Below are 18,858 nucleotides of genomic sequence, written 5' to 3'. Positions count from 1 at the left end.
AAATGAACTCAGCGTGTAACTGTGGAAGAATGCAGATGTATATTTTGAGAATCCATGGTTGGGCTTTGAACAATCAGATGAGTATTAAGAGAAAAAAAATGCAGTAGTTTAAAAATAACAGATCTTCTGCATGGCAGCCATAAAAGGAAATTTTAAGGAAAGGAACAGAAAATCATGCCAGACTAATGCATTAGGAACAGCAGTTGATGTGGCATATACAAATGACAACATACATATCCCCTTCCACTCCAAAATACATAACGAGAACTGTACGGAAAAGCATGAGTGTACTATTGAAACTGTTAGCACGGTGTTCGCTACATCTTGTTATCACTGCAAGCTTTTGCCGAATGCTACTGCTGCTGCTTAATGTCTCCAGCCCAAATCTAAACTCAGCTCAAAGCTTCAGCAAGGCTTAATGGCACAAATCAACTTAAAGCCTTTACAGGCTGCTCAAAAGCATCTGCGATCTAACAGATTTGAATAGTGAAAAAGGTGACATTCAGCGTGACCTTTCCTGCCACACTGCTCACATAGCTCTTTTTTTATGACTGCATGTTTGAGTCTCTGCTGTCTTCCAGGTCTCGGTGCCTATTGCCCTGCGTTCGTTGCAGCCGTCCCACCGAGCTAGTTTTAGTCATTTGTTCTCTCCCCTCTGTTTTGTGACTGGACTGAAAGACAGCACTGAGTGTCCGCGGTGGCCCCCAGCTAGCTGAACACACTCACAGGCTTCCAAAACACCCCGTTCCCGAGGGAGCGTGACGCTCAGATCTACAGTGGTGTGACCTAACTAGCAAACAGTTCAGGCCTGCCACAAAAGTCCCCTACCATCACCACCGCTCAGCCCCAGCCCCTCTTAAATCACTGTTTGTTGGCTGCCTAGATCAAAAGTCCTTTGTAAAGAGCACAGACACTTCTCTATAACTGATCTACATGGATCAGGTCATCCGCTGCTCATGAGTGGTTCTTTTTTGTTTTTTTGTCTAAAAAAAGAAAGGGATGTGAAGACATGGAAGAAATAAGTACTCTTACACTTCCAACTTGATTATTTAAAGAGGAGCGTTATTAGACTACATGTAGTTTCGCAGTGACAGCTCTTCATCTGGAAGGAAGAGTTTGCCTACTGGAGAGTAGGTATCTGTACAGGTTAGAGCAATCAGATTAAGCGAAAAACCAAACCACTTTCTTTTGCATAAGTCCAAAGAGCGATCTCTGAATCACTTAGCCTTTCCGCAAGGTGGCTTTGAAAGCCTTCTCCCATGCCCCAGCAATGAAGTCTCTGTAGGTGGCATACAGCTGTGACAGTCTGCGGAGAGTTTTGTCCAAGCCAAGAAATGAAGAGCCCTGCCTAATGGGGTCACAGGCTGCTAATGAAGTTGCACGTTCATGAACTGCAGCTACAGCCCTCAAGGGAGACTGCCTCATCATCTCTGCTTTGGGAGTCGGCGTTCGTCTGTGTCAGAGCAGCTCACAGGACCTATGTGAGTTGCTAGAGGCAATCTGCCATGTGGGCTTTCCTCCCTCCCCAGATCAGGTTCCTCCTTCATTTCCAAATCGAATTGAGCAGAATTTTAATTTCAGTGCCTATGTCAATTTGTCAGCCGTAGCCAAATGAGACAGGAGTTATTCAGGCTTTTTTTCCTCCTGTGGAGGATCAAACAACAAATCTGTTTAAGGAATCCCTTATGGAGAAGCCTAAAAGGAAGATTATGAATTTTCAAAGCAGTGGCCTTGTAAACCAGGCATCTCTGCAGAATTTATGGAACAAGAGCTCATTAGGAATAATCATGTAAAACCTGACTGAAATCTCTGTAGCTTTTCTGACTTACACCAGATGAAGATCTGATCCATTCACCTAGTTTTAAATCCAGACACACACTCTTTGCGGTGTAGACATAATTTCCTCCGCATGCTATAACCATTGCTTTGCACTATGACAAGCAAATGTTTATTGGGCTTTGTATGGCTCAGCGTGAGCTTGTAAAGCTTTTCTTTATGGCATTTATTTTGCTATAAATGATGTATATTTTGGTGTTTTTGCTAGTACTTTATTCAAAGCTCTAGATCACTCATTTCTGAGGCACGAGTGTGACATCTTGGGAAAAATAACTTCCACTTACTCAGTACTAATCTATCATGTTGACTTTATTCCCTTCGAAGCACACTGAGAGCAAACTATTTCCTACTACTTCGTGCTTTTCAGCTAAATGCCTTTTCCAAAAGGCTAGTGAAATGCTTGTGTCATGGAAAAAACAAAATCCAGCTACACAGAAAATAAAGCAAAGAGATGCAATGGATCAGACCTAATTGAATACTTAACAGGTTCAGACTAGCCTGAGCTTTTGCTAACTGAACCACTGAACCCATCCATGCTGAACAAATGTAGAGCGTTTTGGATACGTGGTTAAATACACTTTAGCATGGTGTTTTTTCATATATAAGTATTAACACATGACTGCTTGGGCAGCCTCACTGAGGGTTCCTCCACAACACAGGCAGGAGCAAGGAGCTGCTGAGGCAGATCTGCACCCAGGCAAGGCAAACTGCTTTCAGGTTTTCTGAATAAGAAAATGCTCCTTTGACTCTGCAGATGCAGTTAAGGATGCTCCCAGGCTCTTGTTCTTCTCTTCTCAAGTATTTGTCCTGAGAAACAGGTGTTTGGGGTATTCTCAGGATTTCGGGTGACTCAGAAGCAGAGGGACTAGCAGATGACTTCGCCATCTCCACAAGGACTCTGCTCTTTTGTGCCTCTGATGTCGTGCTCGCGCAATGGTACTTTTGCTTGCTGACGAGCCAGTGTTTCAGAGAGCATTGGGATGGCCCCAGAAATCTCAACCCCGCTGAGAATTGTTCTTCTAAAGCTGAGAGCACTGTCTTTGCTAACTGTGTGCTGTAGCTAGCACCCCTATCACAGCTGTTGGTCATCTGCAGGGCTTCGTGCTAGAAAATAGTTTCCCTTTTTGACCTGAGGTGGGGGGAGGGAACAACTGTGCACACTAGTATATGCTCTGACAGTTGATAGTATGGCTATCCTAGGTGATGGCATGACAATTCATATCTTTATTGTGTCTAATTACTTCAGGATTCTTTAAAGCAAATCACAGCAAAAAAATTGTAAAGTGCATGGTTACAATTTAAGTTTATGGTTATAGCAGTATTCCTGGCTCTGGCAAACAAATCAGCAGCGCTGTAGTTCAGCATTTGCTGGACTGCAGGGATCTATGTGCTGGCTTAGGCTTTGCTAAAATGTAAGTGGTATTTACAATTGCACTTGGCCATGAGCTGCTGCTTTTTGATGGAGTCCAAATGTTAGGGTTGTAATTACTGTGAATATTGCGTCCTGCAATCTGGAAGCCTGATCTCAACGTGCGTTGGGTTGGTCTTCAAAAAGAACGTGCTGAATGCCACAGCGGCTGTCTTCCCACTGCCCTGAGTTATACAGTGGCCTCCATCTCTGCTGCCTCCTCCTGAGGCTGTTTCATTTGTCCTGCAAAAACTGTGTTAGACATGACTGATCTGTAGCCTGATAGTGCATAAGATGTGGCATAAAGATGTGGGATTCACCCTCTTCCAGTGACTAATTTAAATATTTAATACAAAATGGAAAAGCTTTGATAGGTGAGAGACCCACTTATAAAGATATACCCGCCTACAGAGCTAGTGAGAGCAGTCTTGTAGGACAGCAGGCAAGGGGGAATAGACCTTGGTTCGCCCCACGTTGAGTAGTTTTGATAAGCTGTGCAAAGGAAGAATAGTAGCACTAAGATGATAAAAGCTGACATTTTGCAAGGCCTGGTCCTGACGGTGATCTGTGTGAGAGCATACCAGCTTGAGCCAGAGCAAATCAAGATAAGCAGTCAGCACCTAGAGTCCTAGGAAAATGTTACTGGTACAAAATTAGGACTTCAGTGGTAGGCAGTGACTGAAACGGGGGTCCCTAAATTTGGGACTGACATGCCTAAAGCAACAGCTAGGTGTATGACTCTTCTTGTGGGTTTGCATGCCTACCTTTGCTCTTCAGTGGTAGTTTCAAGGGTTTAGTGTTGCCTGCTTAAGGCCCTCAGCTGCCAGTCGGTAATCCTTCCTCAGAGATGGATGATTGACAAGTCTCAGGTCAAAACAACACTTGAAACCTATTGGACTCAGTCGATGCAAACTGAAGATAAAGCCGCAGCTGAAAGTTTGGCCCAGGCTATTAGGAAATTAGCTAATAAAATACCTAAGTAAACTGAGGAGAAATTATTTTTGAAGGAAACTGAGTAGACAGAGACACCTCTATAAACATACCTTGGACTTCAGGGTTTAGATGCAGACTGTTGGGTGGGGGTTTCTGCTGGGTAATACAGTGTGTGCTCACTAAAAATATATTTGGACCAACGTGGAAGCTACGTGCTGTTGATGGGCTTTTTCCCCCCCATAAGCAATTTGTTAAGATTTTCTGTAAAACTTGATTAACAACGGCTCTTTTATGACAGGTATTTTGAGAATTTCCTATGCTAAACATACTGTCTTACAAACATGTATAAAGAAAGAATTGTAATAGATTCTTATAGCACACACAGGTAAATTCGTGGTCTTAATTTTTTCATGTCTATTTATGAGACAAAAATCCCCTGAAAACTGAACAGGTCTCAAAGTACTCTTCTCTAGATTCTGTTTGTGCACTGTATTCTGAATTTGGCACAGCAAAAAATTTTCAGCCAAAGATAGAGGGGATTTTATATAGACCTGCTTGCTCGTTTTCTCCTGAGTGTGCCCACATATGTGTTCATATATATAGTTGAGAGAAGAAAAAGATGAAACACCTTTTTTAGCTTCATAATAAGCTGAAACTTAAGTGAAGCCAAAGATGACTCTGGCCGCGTATTCTGCATATGCAGGTAGAGTCCCATTTCTAGTTTGTTCTATAAACAGACTCCTTTCGTCCATTATTTAAAATTGCTCAGCTGCTTCTCTGAAAGAAAACAGCAAAGGCAATTGAATACAGCTTTGGTCGTGTAACTGGCTCTGCTCGCAAAAGCTAGTTCATATTTGATGCTGTCCTAGTTTTTTCTCTTCTCAATCCTATAAAGATCTTTTTCAGAATTAAAGAAATTCCATTTAATGAGCACTGGAATCAGTGTGTGGGCAAAAAAAGTGTGGTATATAGTGTACTATTATAAAATTATATATAAATATTTACATACCCTTTAATGTCACCTCATGTTCAGTTAAGCTGTTGGGGTTTTTTGCTGCTTTTTTTCTAATCTTCATTTGGCCATTTCAAGCATAACTAACACACTTTAAATTATTTTTAAACTTCCAAAATCTTCTCTGTAAAACCAGTATACATGAAGGTGCAGGTGGCTGGTCTGAGTTCAAAGGATTAATGTGCTGAGGAGGCCTAGGACTTTCCAACTGTATTTCTGTGTCTGAGGTTCTTAAAATGCCGCTGAGTTATCCTGAACTTAGACTAACGCTGCTGTGGCGTTGATTAACCAGAGTGTAAAAGAGAAGAATTCGGGCTGAAGTATCTAATAGAGGGATTTTTATTTTCCTCTCCTGTAATCTTTACTCTACCAGGCACCAGCAAAGATACAGGTTGCTATGTGTTCTTGTTACACCTTATCTAAATATATTGATCAGTTCCTCCAAACTCTTATCTGTTTGCTCAGCAATGACTCTTTTTCATTCACGCTGTGATTGTCAGGAGCTGAATGGATTCTGCAGTATGAAAAGTATCAATGGGCTATTTAAAACTGAGTGACACCGTGACTGACTTCTCTTTTATTTTTTCTAAGAGGGTGAAAGGCTAGTTGTTTGACATCCGCAAACCTTTCTGTTCGTGAAGGCGGCGTTAGGAATAGAAGGCAGAAAGTGTAATTCAGGCAGTAGGGCCACCTGGTCTACAAATACAATAAACATCAGCTCTTACAACTCTTTCATCACCACGTGCGTCAATGAAGTGCAAACTGGAAAATGTATGGTGATGAATGGAAATCTTAAATCAATGTGAAGATACTCTCAGTTTCCAGAGTCAGACTTGCTTCTCTTGCCCCCAGCCTTTTTACTCCCAGTGAAGAACACCTTCAAAGGTGAAGTCCCCCTAGTAATGAAGATGATATTTCAGGTAGTAGTATTTTTTCCATGCAGAATACATCTGGCTCCACTAGCTCTTATGCTGGACTGGAGTGGACCTTATACTGTGTGAGGGTCAGGGCCGCTCCACGGGTAGTGTCCCCGGCCTGGTGCGTGCGGTCGGCCCTGCGGTTTCTGGGCCATCCCCACACCACATATGGGGTGCACGGGACACAGCGGGAGGTGGGAGAAGGGCTCTCCTGCGTAGCTGTTAGTCTCTGTGCAGACCGGGGGCAAGTTCGGCGCACACGGACTCCAACACCAGCTGATTGTAAATGCCATCTTTGCACCACACGCTCCCAGCCTGCGCCTGCCTGCGTGCCAGCTGAGCACTGCCACTCGTGACGGCAGTGGTGGGATGTGAGGCAGGGGCATGGCTTGGGCTCGCGTCACAGCCAGGCCAGACTCCAGTCAGGGATACATCATTTCTGCGCAGGATTTGGTAATATTTACTTGTAAATGCAGCTCTGGACTAAACACTGATAGGTGAATGTTGCTTGTGGGGCATGTGGCAGCAGCCTAGCTTTGGCCAAGCCGTGTAGTGCCTTTTGCAGGCTTTACATCACAAAGCAGTTAAAGCATTTCTTTGTACTGAAGGGCTTCATTCAATAAAATGTTTCTGGGGCAAGTTACCATAGCCTGCCATGGTGCAAGATGTCAGGCAGACTTTTTTTTTTCCTTCCCTTCCCTCCCCTTTCCTCCCCTTTCCTTTCCTTTCCTCCCCTTTCCCCTTTCCCCTTTCCCCTTTCCCCTTTCCCCTTTCCCCTTTCCCCTTTCCCCTCTCCTCCCCTCTCCTCTCCTCTCCTCTCCTCTCCTCTCCTCTCCTCTCCTCTCCTTTCCCTTTTTTCTTCTCCTTTTAATTTTAGATTGAGCACAGCTGACTGCCTCTAATGTTGCTAACAATGGCACTTCTTCCCCTATGACAACGCAACATTTAAAACAGATAAAGTCCACGTGGGGCTAATAAAAGTTTGCCCCGTCCCCATTCCTGTAGGGCAAGTTTCGCCACTGTGAACGTTTTAAGTAGCCGGCAACTACGAATACGAACGTCATTGAGTTTTGCACACTGTTACTCATCAACGGGTAACTCCAAGCAGGCGTCACCAGAGGGATGTGCAAGATCTCAGGCAGACTTTGTGCAGCCCAGTGTGGCAGAGCCGCTCCGGCGGGGACCGAGGAAGTGATAGGCACACAGTTGTGGGAAGCAGAGAGCGGGGCAGGACAGCTCACCTTGCCAAGATGTTTGAGAAGCCACAAAACAACCAAACTAGGAAAAAAAAGGAAGAATCCACAGATGGTATTCAGCGTTATGCCCCAGTAGGACTCCAGTGTACTCCTTTTGGTGGCTAATGGAGAGATGGAGCAAGTCAGCAGGTTTCAGTTCCAAATTTGCCCTCAGAATTGCTCACGTAGCTTGGGTTATGGACCTAAATGCAATTCTCTGAGCATCAGTCTTTCCGTCTGTATGAAGAGAAAGGAACATGACTTGCATATCTTCTTGGATGGAGAGTATTTAGTCTGTGCAACAAGGTTATTATTTCCAGGGTGCTATGAAACTATTATTTTTTTACAGAAACAAGTCCATTTTGACTTTTCTCTTGCACAGTTTCTTCAAAGTATATGTGCTTGTACCCAATTCAGTCTGAATTCTTACTTGGGCAGCAAACCAATTACTTTTAAGATAGTGTATGTGTGTATGGGGGGGGGGGGGTTGATTTTAACTGATCATCACGCAGGGCTCAAGCCAGAACGTGCTTCCTTGGCCTTTGGAGCAGATGCTGTGTTGCTTTGGGTGTATGTGCGTTCGTGTGAGATCTTTTTTTTTCATTCAAAATGGTTTCAAAGCCTATACCGGTACTATGATAGGAAGGTGCATCTGTTCCTTTGCTCCGAGTCCCCCCCTGCTTCCCTGTTGCTGGACGGCTCTTGGTTTCCCCCCGACCAGCTGCGTGCGCTAACCTGTGTTCCCAGCCTTTGATGCTGAAAACTTAACAACAGCCCTGAACAGTCAGTGCCGTAAGGACTGTTGTTATTTACAAATCTAGAAATACGATCGTGCCCCGTCGATGTTTACCAACTATGTATTCCAGCTGAAGCACGAATGAGTCATTTTTTACATTGCTCATAGAAAATAAAAAAAGGCTTAAATACCCACAAAATTTGCTTACTCTTCAGGTGTAGCCCCCGGAAGGGTGAGGGCAGCTTCCGCCATATTCTGGTTGGAAATATCGCTCACATGATAATTGGAAAGTCGAACAGTCCCTATTAGTGGAAATATGCAAAAAACAGGGAAAAGGATATGAAGTCAAATCCAGTTAAGAAAATGCTGGAGTGCAAAGTTTACTTGAATTTGGTGAGGCCTTTTCATGACGTGTAGCACGATGCTAAGTGGTGCTTGTAGATTTAAGCAGAAAGGGTACAGGAGTTCTTTAGCCACACAAATATTAAGTTAGGTTAACACCTTGTCATGCTCTTGTGGTCCTCTGCAAGCCGATGTAGACGACCGTTTCGTTCAGAATCGGCGCATACATACACACACACACCCACCCACACACACACACACCCCCAAGGATCCACGATGTGAATCTCAAAGTACCCGCATAGCCTCTGTCTGCCGCTCCCTCTCTTTCCATGAATGCAAAATGACTCACACGCTTTAAACAACAGAAATTTTTCAAAGGAACGAAGAGTGATTTACTGGTGCAGGATGGGCTAAGCTGTTGTTTTAGAGCAACAAACAGTAACTGTGCTTAGAAGTTAAGTATTGCCAAGGGAGCCCAAGGCGGTGCTTGCTTACTAAATTGGGTAAAATGCAGGGATTTCACCAAATGCAAATGACAATGAACAATATGTATGACTCAATATATCCGCTATGCTTTCAATGTGCAGGCAGAGGGTGGTATAGCTGACCTTTTAAAGTGATGCTTTTCAAACCACATTGTTATGATTATCAAAGCGCTCATTTTAGAATACAATATTTGGACCCAATCCTGTTAATATTCTTGTGTATCGTTTGCAGGCCGTTTTCCCCACTGTTTGTAATAGGGCATTTCGAGTCAGCCCCTCCAGTGTCGTACTTCTGTTTCTAAGCGAAAGCAGAGAGTGACATTTGCCCCCAGTTCTCGTGACGCACACCTCTGGAGTCGCCACGTCACGCATGGAATTAACTGAAATAGGTGCGATCCCGATTTTGTGAGGCCTTCCCGTGTGCCAGAAATAGTCTCCAGGAACAATGCAGTAAGAGAACTATTCTGTGCCCTTTAACCTCAGTTTCCTTCTGTCTAAGAGCTGTCAGTGGCATCACAGGCAATTCAGAGTAACTCCCAACATTGCACTGCAGTTACTCTATTTTAGCAGCGCTGTAAGAAAGAGGGGGGAAAAAAAAAATCCGGCGTCAAATTTGTATACAGAAAGCAAAAAAAGACCGGAGCCACCTCGTATTATTGTGCCCCTCCAGGATTACAGCAGTAATTCCTCTCCAGCTCAGCCCAGCACCGTTGCGTGGCGTCTCTAGCGCTGTCAGCCCAAGGCCAGGCAAGTGACTGGAGCAAGGCCCCGCCAGCCCGAGAGGCGGTTTTCCGAGGGATGAATTTCCTCCCCGTCCTCCCTGAGCTAAGCCAAAAATCAAAACAGGAAAAAAAAAAAAAAGTTAAAAAGGCAGCCGTACAGAGCAATCGGACTGCACGAAAGGGCTCATTAACTGAATTGCAGCAAAAGAAGGGGGCCGGTGCGGGCGCGAGGGGCGCTGGCGCGGCCCCCGTGGCCCCGGCCCCGCGGCACCGGGCGCCCGGAGGCGAGCAAAGCCCACGGGAGGGCTGGCGCGGGCCCGGCCCGCCGCCCTGGGCTCCTGGGGCGCTAGCGCCGCGATGCCCGGCCAGACGGGGGGGGATGAGAGGAGGGCTAAAAAGGAGAATAATCTTTTCCTCGGGCGGAGGATGCCTTATTTTGATCGTGGGGGTCAGACACAGGCGTGGGAATTCCCCAAGTTGGTTTATTTGCAGATTTGTTCAGATAGTTTCTTTCTTTCTTTTTTCTTTTTTCTTTCTTTCTTCTTTTTTTGACAAATCAGCCCTTTTTGTAATAATCTCATCTTGAAACTTGAGAGGAAGGGAATGTATGGGTGAGTAGCTAATATCAGTGAGTTCTGGAAACTCCCTTTTTATGATCTCTTTCATTTAGCAGCTGTACTTTTTGATGCTTGCATGGCATTAAAAAGTTATTTGACAATCCTGTCAATAAAGTAACTTAATCTATTCCAGTAAACTTAGCTTCGGCTCACGGTAAGCTTGAAAAAGGCACTATTAAATAATTTTAATATTTGTGACTTACCCGTTACAGAAAAGAGAGCTTTGATCTAATACGTCATAAAGAAGAGATGCATCAGATGGAGTAGGATTGGAGAAGACGAAGCTATTTTCCCTTTTCTTTACTGAGGACATTCCTGGTTTAAATATTATTTTAAGAGTATATACATACCATTTAGTGACAGGTAGATGTGGGCAGCTTCCGGTAAACAATGGTTTAAAAGTAATTTTAAAATATCCCTTTATACAAAGCAATATATTTACTGGTTTAAATCATACCCATCTGGACATGTTTATCAAAATCAGTCCTTGTCTACTGTAAGCCATTTGCTGCCATTGCCACCCACTGGCCAGGGACAAACAACCATGCTGTTACTGACCCAGATCAACGCATATCCTGATTAAATAGACACATCTTGCTACATATCCTCTTGCTTCCTATACAACATCTTGGCTATAATGGCAAATCTGGCAAGCTTTGTGTAACATGTATTTACTGATTTTATCTCAAAAACAAAAGTCATAGTCTAGGAGGGGGATTGGGGAGAGGAAATGTGTTTTACAGACCACAAACTGTGATCTGATATTTTCATTCTTCTGTCGTTTCTTTATAAAGTACTTTTTTAAAAAAAGAAGAATCTCTTCTTTTTATGTTTCCGTAATACACAGCACAGTTTTGGCATTATATAATCAAATAATGAAACTGAATTACAGACTGTAGAGAGCCATTTTTCTTGCACAGGGGTCACCAGAGATGGTAACATTTTGGATTAAATATGAAATTACCGCAGGACCATAATAGCTAACCTTATTACTTTCTCCTCATTTTCTTAAAAGTATCAGATAAGGAAAGATTACAGCAATTGCAGCTTAATATTGGCAAGGAAGCAGCAGTGTCTCCATTTTTCAAGTGGGAATCTGTTTCTATTTTAACTACAGTAGTTTGTGTATTGATATGTTCTTTTGCATTTTATTCATCGCATTATCCAGTATTTCGTTGTTGTTGCTGGCTTATCGCCTTCCTCCGCAAACGATTTCAGCCCAATATTCTGGGGATTTGAACAGATTTTAGAAACTGATAGCAAACGATTCTCCTTAGGGGAGTTGCTCTTCGCTTTTACATACCCACAAACAAAGGGTAAACCGGGCCATTAGATTTTTCTTTCCCGGGTCTTTCGGTACCACCAGGTGCGAAGCATAAACGCTGAGACAGCCTTCTCCGCGAATGGTTAATCAGAGCCACGGAAAGGCAACAATGTTTTGTTCGCTGCCCTAGCAAGGGGAAGGAGGAGAAGGCCTGAGCAGAACAAATGCATCTTTTGTTTTACGTTCTTTGGAACAATTCTGCCAGGCAGCTCTTTTTCCCTCTGTTTCATTTTTCTTTGTTATTTGCCTGTCTAATTAAAATTCTGCAATGCTGTCATCAAATTGTTGTCCGTTTAAGGTCACAAACAGCTTCTGTCCTAATGAAATATGAATTGCATTAGTTAATTGAATTGTGCACTTATTGTGGGTTGTGAATGGACTGAGCGCACTTATATTCTTAAAATATACGGAGCATTTTATCAGTCTGGAGAATGTGTGGACACATAAAATGCTGCTATCATTCTTTGCGCCACAATAGGGAGATTTAATTGACAATAGGCGGTTTTAAGAATTATCGGTCAAAGGCGAGAATTGTAAGCTCTCACACAGGCAACTTCTAGCTGCGATGAGATCGGCTCTTTAGTGGTCTAGGGTCAGGTCACGGTCCCAAGCCGAAAGCTCAAATGAACCCGTATTATGCATGGTGCCTCTGTGATGTTTGCAAAGATAGGACGCTGGAGGAAGAGTAAGGGAGCGGCAGTGGGGCCTCTGCAGGGCTTTTTGGCTTCGTGGCCGTTGTGACCGAAGCCCTCAGCCCAGGTTGCAGACCCTGCTCTTCCAGAGCTGCACCAGTGAGCCCGCTCTGCTCGCTCTCTCCGCCAACGCTGCCCTCAAGCTCCCGGTAACGAAACAAGCTTGGCGCCGCAGTCCTTGGCAGAGATGAGCGATTTCACTCTAAACCGGGGAAGGGTTCAATTTGGCATGCTGAGGACCTGACCAAAGTCAAAGGAAAACAGGGCGCTGCCTTCCGCTGACCTCAAAGCTGTGGATGAAACGGGCGCTTGTGAAGAGTGCAGACTCCAGCAACCAGCCTCCGTAACGTCTAAGGTAGATATATTGCATCTGTAGCCACTGGTTGGGGGACTGTCCTAATGAACCAGGCCATTTCAGAGGCCGGTCACTATCTGGGAGATCAGCAACTGGGAACTAAACTTAATTCCTTTACACAGGTCTTGATTTTTCACTTAGTAGTTCACTCTGTTAGCAATATACAGACCTATATATATATTTGTAATACAATGTTTAGCCTTTAGATTTATTTACAGAAAAAAAATATGTTTGGATTCTGCATAATACTTATGTAATACAATAGATCAGAATATAGTACCTTCCCGGTTACTCTTCAGCTTGACAGATGTTGATAGATATCTATTGTTTGTGCTGATAGATATCTATTGTTCTGCCAAATAATGCCTCCCCTAGCTTGAAAAGATATTTCATTCAGCAGTAGGCTGAATGAAAAGATGAGCAATGTTCAGGTTGAAGAATAGCTGAGAAATGTTTTCTCATTATTTCACAGTCGAATATGAGGAGACACACAAATGCAAATGGAGGCTTTTATTTTACTGCAGCAACCTCGTGCAGGGATATAGAACCAGCTAAGCTAAACTGAGCTAAAAATGATTTGCTGTGATACATAATCTGCAAAGGAAAATACCATGACCCTTTTCACTAGCGTGGTGGAGAGAGGAGAATATGTCACTGGCCTGACCAGGCAGGGACAACCTCTTTGTTTGGGACTTCCCAGCTCTTGGGCACAGGCAAAGAAATTAGTAATTCCTGGTGTGGGAAAGCCTCTGCAGCTGCTGTAACACTCACCTGCCAGGAACACTCCTCCACATGTCCCCAGCCACACGTTTTATCACCAACATCAACAGATGATGAACCGAGATACGGAGATTAAGTGAGGCATTCGCACTCGGGTGTGTTGGCAAGGAGTTTCCCTATACAGTCAATTGAGGGAGAGAGCGGTTTCTCCAGAGGGTAACTTGGGAAACCCGTGTTAAGCCTCTTCTTCTCTGAATCACCTTCTAGAAGAGTTTTTTTCCCCTTCCATTATTATTGTATACAGTGATTATTATATATAGTGCACTTCAGAGGACCAGCCTCTGGGTGTAGGCATTATTGAATAAGTGCTTCGACGCAGGTGAATTTCAGGCACTCCCCGAGCCCTCTGAGATGAATACCTGCCACATCTTCTGACTAAGGACTTTCCCACCTGGTGCCCTCTGTTCTTCTGAATTTTCTGGGTTTTCTACAGTACCAGCAGCTCGAGCTGACTGACTGTTTAATATCCCTGCCCGCGTGAGCGAGCGCGCGAGGTGAGTAAGCAGGGGTGGGCGTCTGCACGGCTTTGGTGAGACGCACCCCGACCGAGCTGCAGCAGTGGGCTGCAGTGACTGAGAACGAAAGCGGTGGGCTGGGGTGCAAGAGGTGACTGGCAGTGGTTGGTTAGTGGTCTGAAGAGAGGTGAGTGAAAGTGCTTAATGGGTGGGGAGGGGATTTGGGGAGGCCCAGCCGATCGTGAGAAAGACACTACCCAGCGCACCTTACGGGCGCATATTCTGTGCACTGTTTTCTCTTCCGTGAATGCAGTTTTAAAACACTTTATGTCATTAAAAATGTACGTATCTCTAAAAATACATAATATAGTGATGCATAATTAAAGAAGGGAGGAAATGAAAGAGAGATTCAAGGAAGGCTGAAAAATAAGCTGTGAGGACTCCTCCTGGGAGAGACAAGCACAAGACGAACTCAGCCTTGCAGACTTCAACATGGCTTTGGTATTTGTTGTGGCACCAGTGGGTGCAGTGAGACAGCCTCAGGCGCTGATCCCATGGGTGGCTTTCCATGAGGAAACCCGCACGAGGCCAAGAGCTTGGTGGAGCCCTACCTGCCCCGGTGCCACCAGCTGGTGCCACCACCCAGGGCGTGGGCTGCTCAGGGGACTCGCGTTGCTGGGGGTTCTTAGCGTTGTGGCCTTCCCACTGCTGGCAGCCTCTGCCAGCCCCACGTGACACGGGGATGCTCTGCAAGTGGCAAAGGACATCTGTCAGGTCAGCATCTGGGAGCCTGCTCGCCCCACTGTAATGAATTCTATTAAAAAAAAAAATCACAGTCAGCTCTATTCAGACAAAAGAGCAAAGGCAGCCATATGTGAACAGTAGTGTTTCATACTCTGGCACAGATTTGGATTAGGTATTGTTAGCAGGGGTTTTTTTTTGCCTTACTTTTGATTAACTAAGGAACATGGCTATCTTTTTTTAATACGCCCTCATTCTTTTATGTTGCTGTCATTACATGTTTAATTACTATTTCTTCCATTTGGACAAAGCACATGGACAAAAACAAAAGGTTCTTCTGTTTACTTTTTGGTTTTCAGTAGATATTTTATGAAAATGTTTCCTTTGAAAATTAAAGAACTTGTCCATGAAAATCTTCTTTAAAATCTCTCTTATACTTCTTTTTTTAATTGTTTATTATGACTAACATTTAACTTCTCCCGATTTTTTTGAATACTAAAGGGTAAAGTTAGTTTTTCAGATAAAAAAGAAACCATACTTTTTTTTTAAGTTAAAGGTACTGTATGTTGCTTATTTTTTAAATTTCTGTACAAATCTTTCTTAGTGTAGGATTCCAAGGCTTTTGTCTCAGTAAAAGCCATTTCAGTTAAACGAACACTAAAAGGCTTAAACAATTTTCTTAGATGCCTGAAGGACGCACAAATCCCCTGCTCAACTAATACAAAATTACTAAAAATTGCCCTTCCTCACCAAAACCACAGTCCATCCTGTCCAGACTGTGCCTGTGCCAGCGCTCAGCACCACCTGCTTCAGATGAAGGTGAAGAAAAGCCACAGGAGGCTGACGCAGGATAGTCTCTTCTCCCCCAACCCTCCTGCCTACTCCCCATGAAGACCTCATACTAATCCCAAGAAGTCAGAGATTGATTTAATCCTTCAAGCAGAAGGCTTCCAATTTCTGTGGTTGTTATTATTATTATTATTATTTTTGGATTAACTGTTACAGCTTTTGTTTTCCATTGAAATAATTCAATTCTTCTTTGAAGCTTGCTAAATTCATTGTCTCAGCATCCTGTAGCAATGAATCTGATGGTCTAAATGTGGATCCTGTGCAAAAGTACTTCCTCTTATCAGCTTCGAATTTCCTGTCTTCCCCCACATAACTGAACTCCTTCTCCTTCTTGCACGAGGACCGTGAGCGCAGAGTCTCTGTATCTATGTTCTCTCTCCCTGCCCCTCAGTACTTTTTGCTCAGTTATTTGGTTCCTTACTAACGTGGATCGTTCCTGTGACCTCTCTCTCCCTACTCAAAAGTTTTGCTTTTCTTGTATAGTCTCATTGCTCCTTTCTGAACCATGTCAAATAAATAGTGCAGAAAATTCAAATAAAATTTTCAGAAAAGATTTTAAAATCCCCACAAATTTAACTAACTAATTATCAGTGACTATTAAAAGTGGAACATCAGCATTTTAGAAAGGGGATAATGAATTTACCTCCCTTTCGCCTCATTCAGACTGTAGTTTTGTAAGGTCTTGGCCCAAGACTCTCAAAGCCTGGCATCTACCTATCTTTAGACATCCAAAAAAAGAGGTCCCACTTGTGAAAATCAGTCTGTTTATTTAAGTGCCTACTCATGTGCTTAGGAATCTACCCTAAAGGCTTATATTTTGAAGATTTAGGGAAATAGGATACATTACAGGGAGAATGAGAAAGAAACCTCTTGGGCAATACAGTACTGATAGTTATTTGCCCAACCAAAAACTCAGCTTTTTATTGAAACCAAGAGAGAACAGATAAAAAGATAGTAACTCTTCTTTTGACTAGAGAACAGGTTAAAATGTTTTACCTGCTGTTAAGAACCCTTGATCTCATAATGCTTCTGCATCCGTGCTTTCAAATGTGCTGAAATCCCATGAATGGCAAAGAGAAACTGACGGAGCTCAGAAGCTGAAAGGTCATGTGGGAGGGGAAGGGCAGCTCTTAGATATGACTTGGCCAATTTTTTGTTCAAAGAAGTCGGTCTCCTGATAGAAGAGAAGCCAAGCTACAGACTGATCTGAGGGTCAGATCACCTCGGTGAGCTTTGTTTTTTTCTGACAAAAACTGTACTTCTTCCCGACCGAAGACAGTCGCTCCACAGGGCAGGACAAGAGAGGCGAGACAACCCCCCCCGCCCTTGGCGCCATAGGGAGTGCAGTCATGAGGAGCACAGACTCAGCAAACTTTTTAATTTCAGCCAAAACCATGGAAATCATAAGACACTGGATGAGCTTTTGATATCAGTAAGTAAGAGAGACTTTCTGGGAATTAATTTGATTTGGCTAGATAGAAAAGTCTGGTATCCAAGACAAAGCTAATAGCTTTCTCTCAGCTGTTCCCAGTTTCCTACTTAAGGCTGAGGGAGCAGTGAGAATGACGCGGCTCTGAGCGCTGCCAGACAAGCCTCTGCAAGAAGGTGTTGTAGTTTAGGAGACAGGGAGGAAACCTGGGGAAAGGAGAGCCTAGAAAACAGAGAGGATCAAAACCGAAGTAGATGCTAGCGAATAAGCCAGAAATTTTAAGGATCTGGGGAACACAACAGCCAGATGTGTCTATTAAAGACATTTGCATATATGGCAGCATCTTGCGAATCCAGAGAACATAATGCCGATTACAATCATAGGAGAGAAAAGATAAACGCACAAAAGGGAATTCAGTAAAACCCAGAAGGTATCCGATAAAGGAGTTTAACAGTAAGTATTCAGACAAATGTAAAAAGCTTCAAAAAGCAATCAGAATATTTTGCCATGGAGGATGATTTCAGTAATAGCAGGCAATACGGAAACACTGTGGAACAACATTGTACCTACCTGCAAACTGTTCAGGAAAGAAAGGCTGGTCCATAGAAGCAGAGGAGACATTGCTGTATGGAAGGACAGTGTAAATGCTATGTAGATTAAGTGGGAGGGGCCATGCAATTGAATGTCCAAAGACAATTAAATAAATGCTAAACTAGAAATGCCAAAGAATTTTAACAACTTTTGGAAAGTAAAGATATTAGTAGGACTTGGTTGCTAACATCCAGCCTAAGAAAAGGAAATTGAGTAAGCAGTGCTGAACTCAAAAGAGCTGCTAACAAAATGGTAGTGATAGGGACGTAGGCTACTCCTTATACTTGGCCAAATAGATCGGGAGGGACACAGGTTAGAAGAGAGGTTTCTTGGCACCTTAGGCAACAGCATCTTGGGAAAGTGACACACAAAAGGAAGAAACTAGGCTTAACTCAGGTATTAATCACAAACTGATAGTCGCTGACTCATTAGTCTTAACATCTAGATAGACCACAAGTCTAATTCAGTTCAGTAGCTCCTATGTTCATGGATCAGAAATTTCATCTCTTTGAGGTGATACTATTTTATTTTCTTTAAAAACTGTGACATAGAAATATAGTATCTAAGAAAGTCAGCAAGGAGCAATTGCATCTTTTTTTTTCTCCTAAATATATCCTTAAAAATTGGCCAGGCGAACAGAGGAGAGTATTAAACAGAGCTTTATGACCTGCTGCTCCTCCTGGAAGCCTGAAAGCCTTCAGAAGACTTCTCGTGTGGCTCAGCTGCTATCAGTTGCTCGATAACACATACTGACGCACTGCATCATCCATGTATTTAGGATTCACTGAGCAGGGCTGAACTGCAGCTGTAGGTATTCCTGATATGCCCACCTTCCCAGCACGGTTTTATGCTGGCTTCATAGTGAGCCAGGTCCAACTGGTATTTGTACCAAGCCTTGTCTGGAACACTCCTATCCAACCCTGTTCGCTGCTGTAGAAATACCATCTCAACTTAGTTTTATTCTAGACAGAAAATGTGTCACTGTCTCACAGGGTAGTAAGCAGGGCTCATCTTCACTGCAAGTTGCCACTGTATCACAACACAACCTTGAGGAGTCCCACTGGCACAATGCCCACAATGACTTTGCAATTACGTTCACCTAAGTTACAGTCAGCGTTGTGGCAGCCAGCTGCAGTTAAAACCTGCTGGGACGACAGCTTAAGCATGATTAGCTGGCACAGTGACAATCATATATTTGTGCACACTAACTTCAACTCTATAGGCAGGAGTAGGCAGTGTACCAGCAAGAAAAGGCATACCTTGTGTATGCATTCGTGGTTTGCAGAAACAAGGTACAAGGTACAAGGTAGCATGGGATGCATGAAAATGAAAAGTAAAAACAGAAATAATGAATGAGTTAATGTGTTACAGCCATAGAAAGAAAGATTCATATACAAAA

The 18,858-nt window shown here is 43.5% G+C and overlaps 1 protein-coding gene and 1 long non-coding RNA gene across 2 annotated transcripts in view; one reads left to right on the top strand and one right to left on the bottom strand.

The window, feature by feature from the left end:
- The window catches only part of BCL2 (BCL2 apoptosis regulator), a 97,461-nt gene that overhangs the window by 60,713 nt on the left and 17,890 nt on the right, over positions 1–18,858 (top strand). The gene's annotated exons all lie outside the window — the stretch shown is intronic.
- Positions 7,457–10,598, bottom strand: LOC138065959 (uncharacterized). The gene is made up of 3 exons (XR_011139001.1): positions 10,447–10,598; positions 8,286–8,379; positions 7,457–7,578 (listed from the first exon to the last, which is right to left on the bottom strand). It is a non-coding gene; the product is annotated as an uncharacterized lncRNA (long non-coding RNA).

The sequence above is a fragment of the Struthio camelus genome, chromosome 2 (assembly GCF_040807025.1).
Source record: "Struthio camelus isolate bStrCam1 chromosome 2, bStrCam1.hap1, whole genome shotgun sequence".
Classification (NCBI taxonomy): Eukaryota; Metazoa; Chordata; class Aves; order Struthioniformes; family Struthionidae; genus Struthio; species Struthio camelus.
This window is presented reverse-complemented; position numbering and strand designations above follow the sequence as displayed.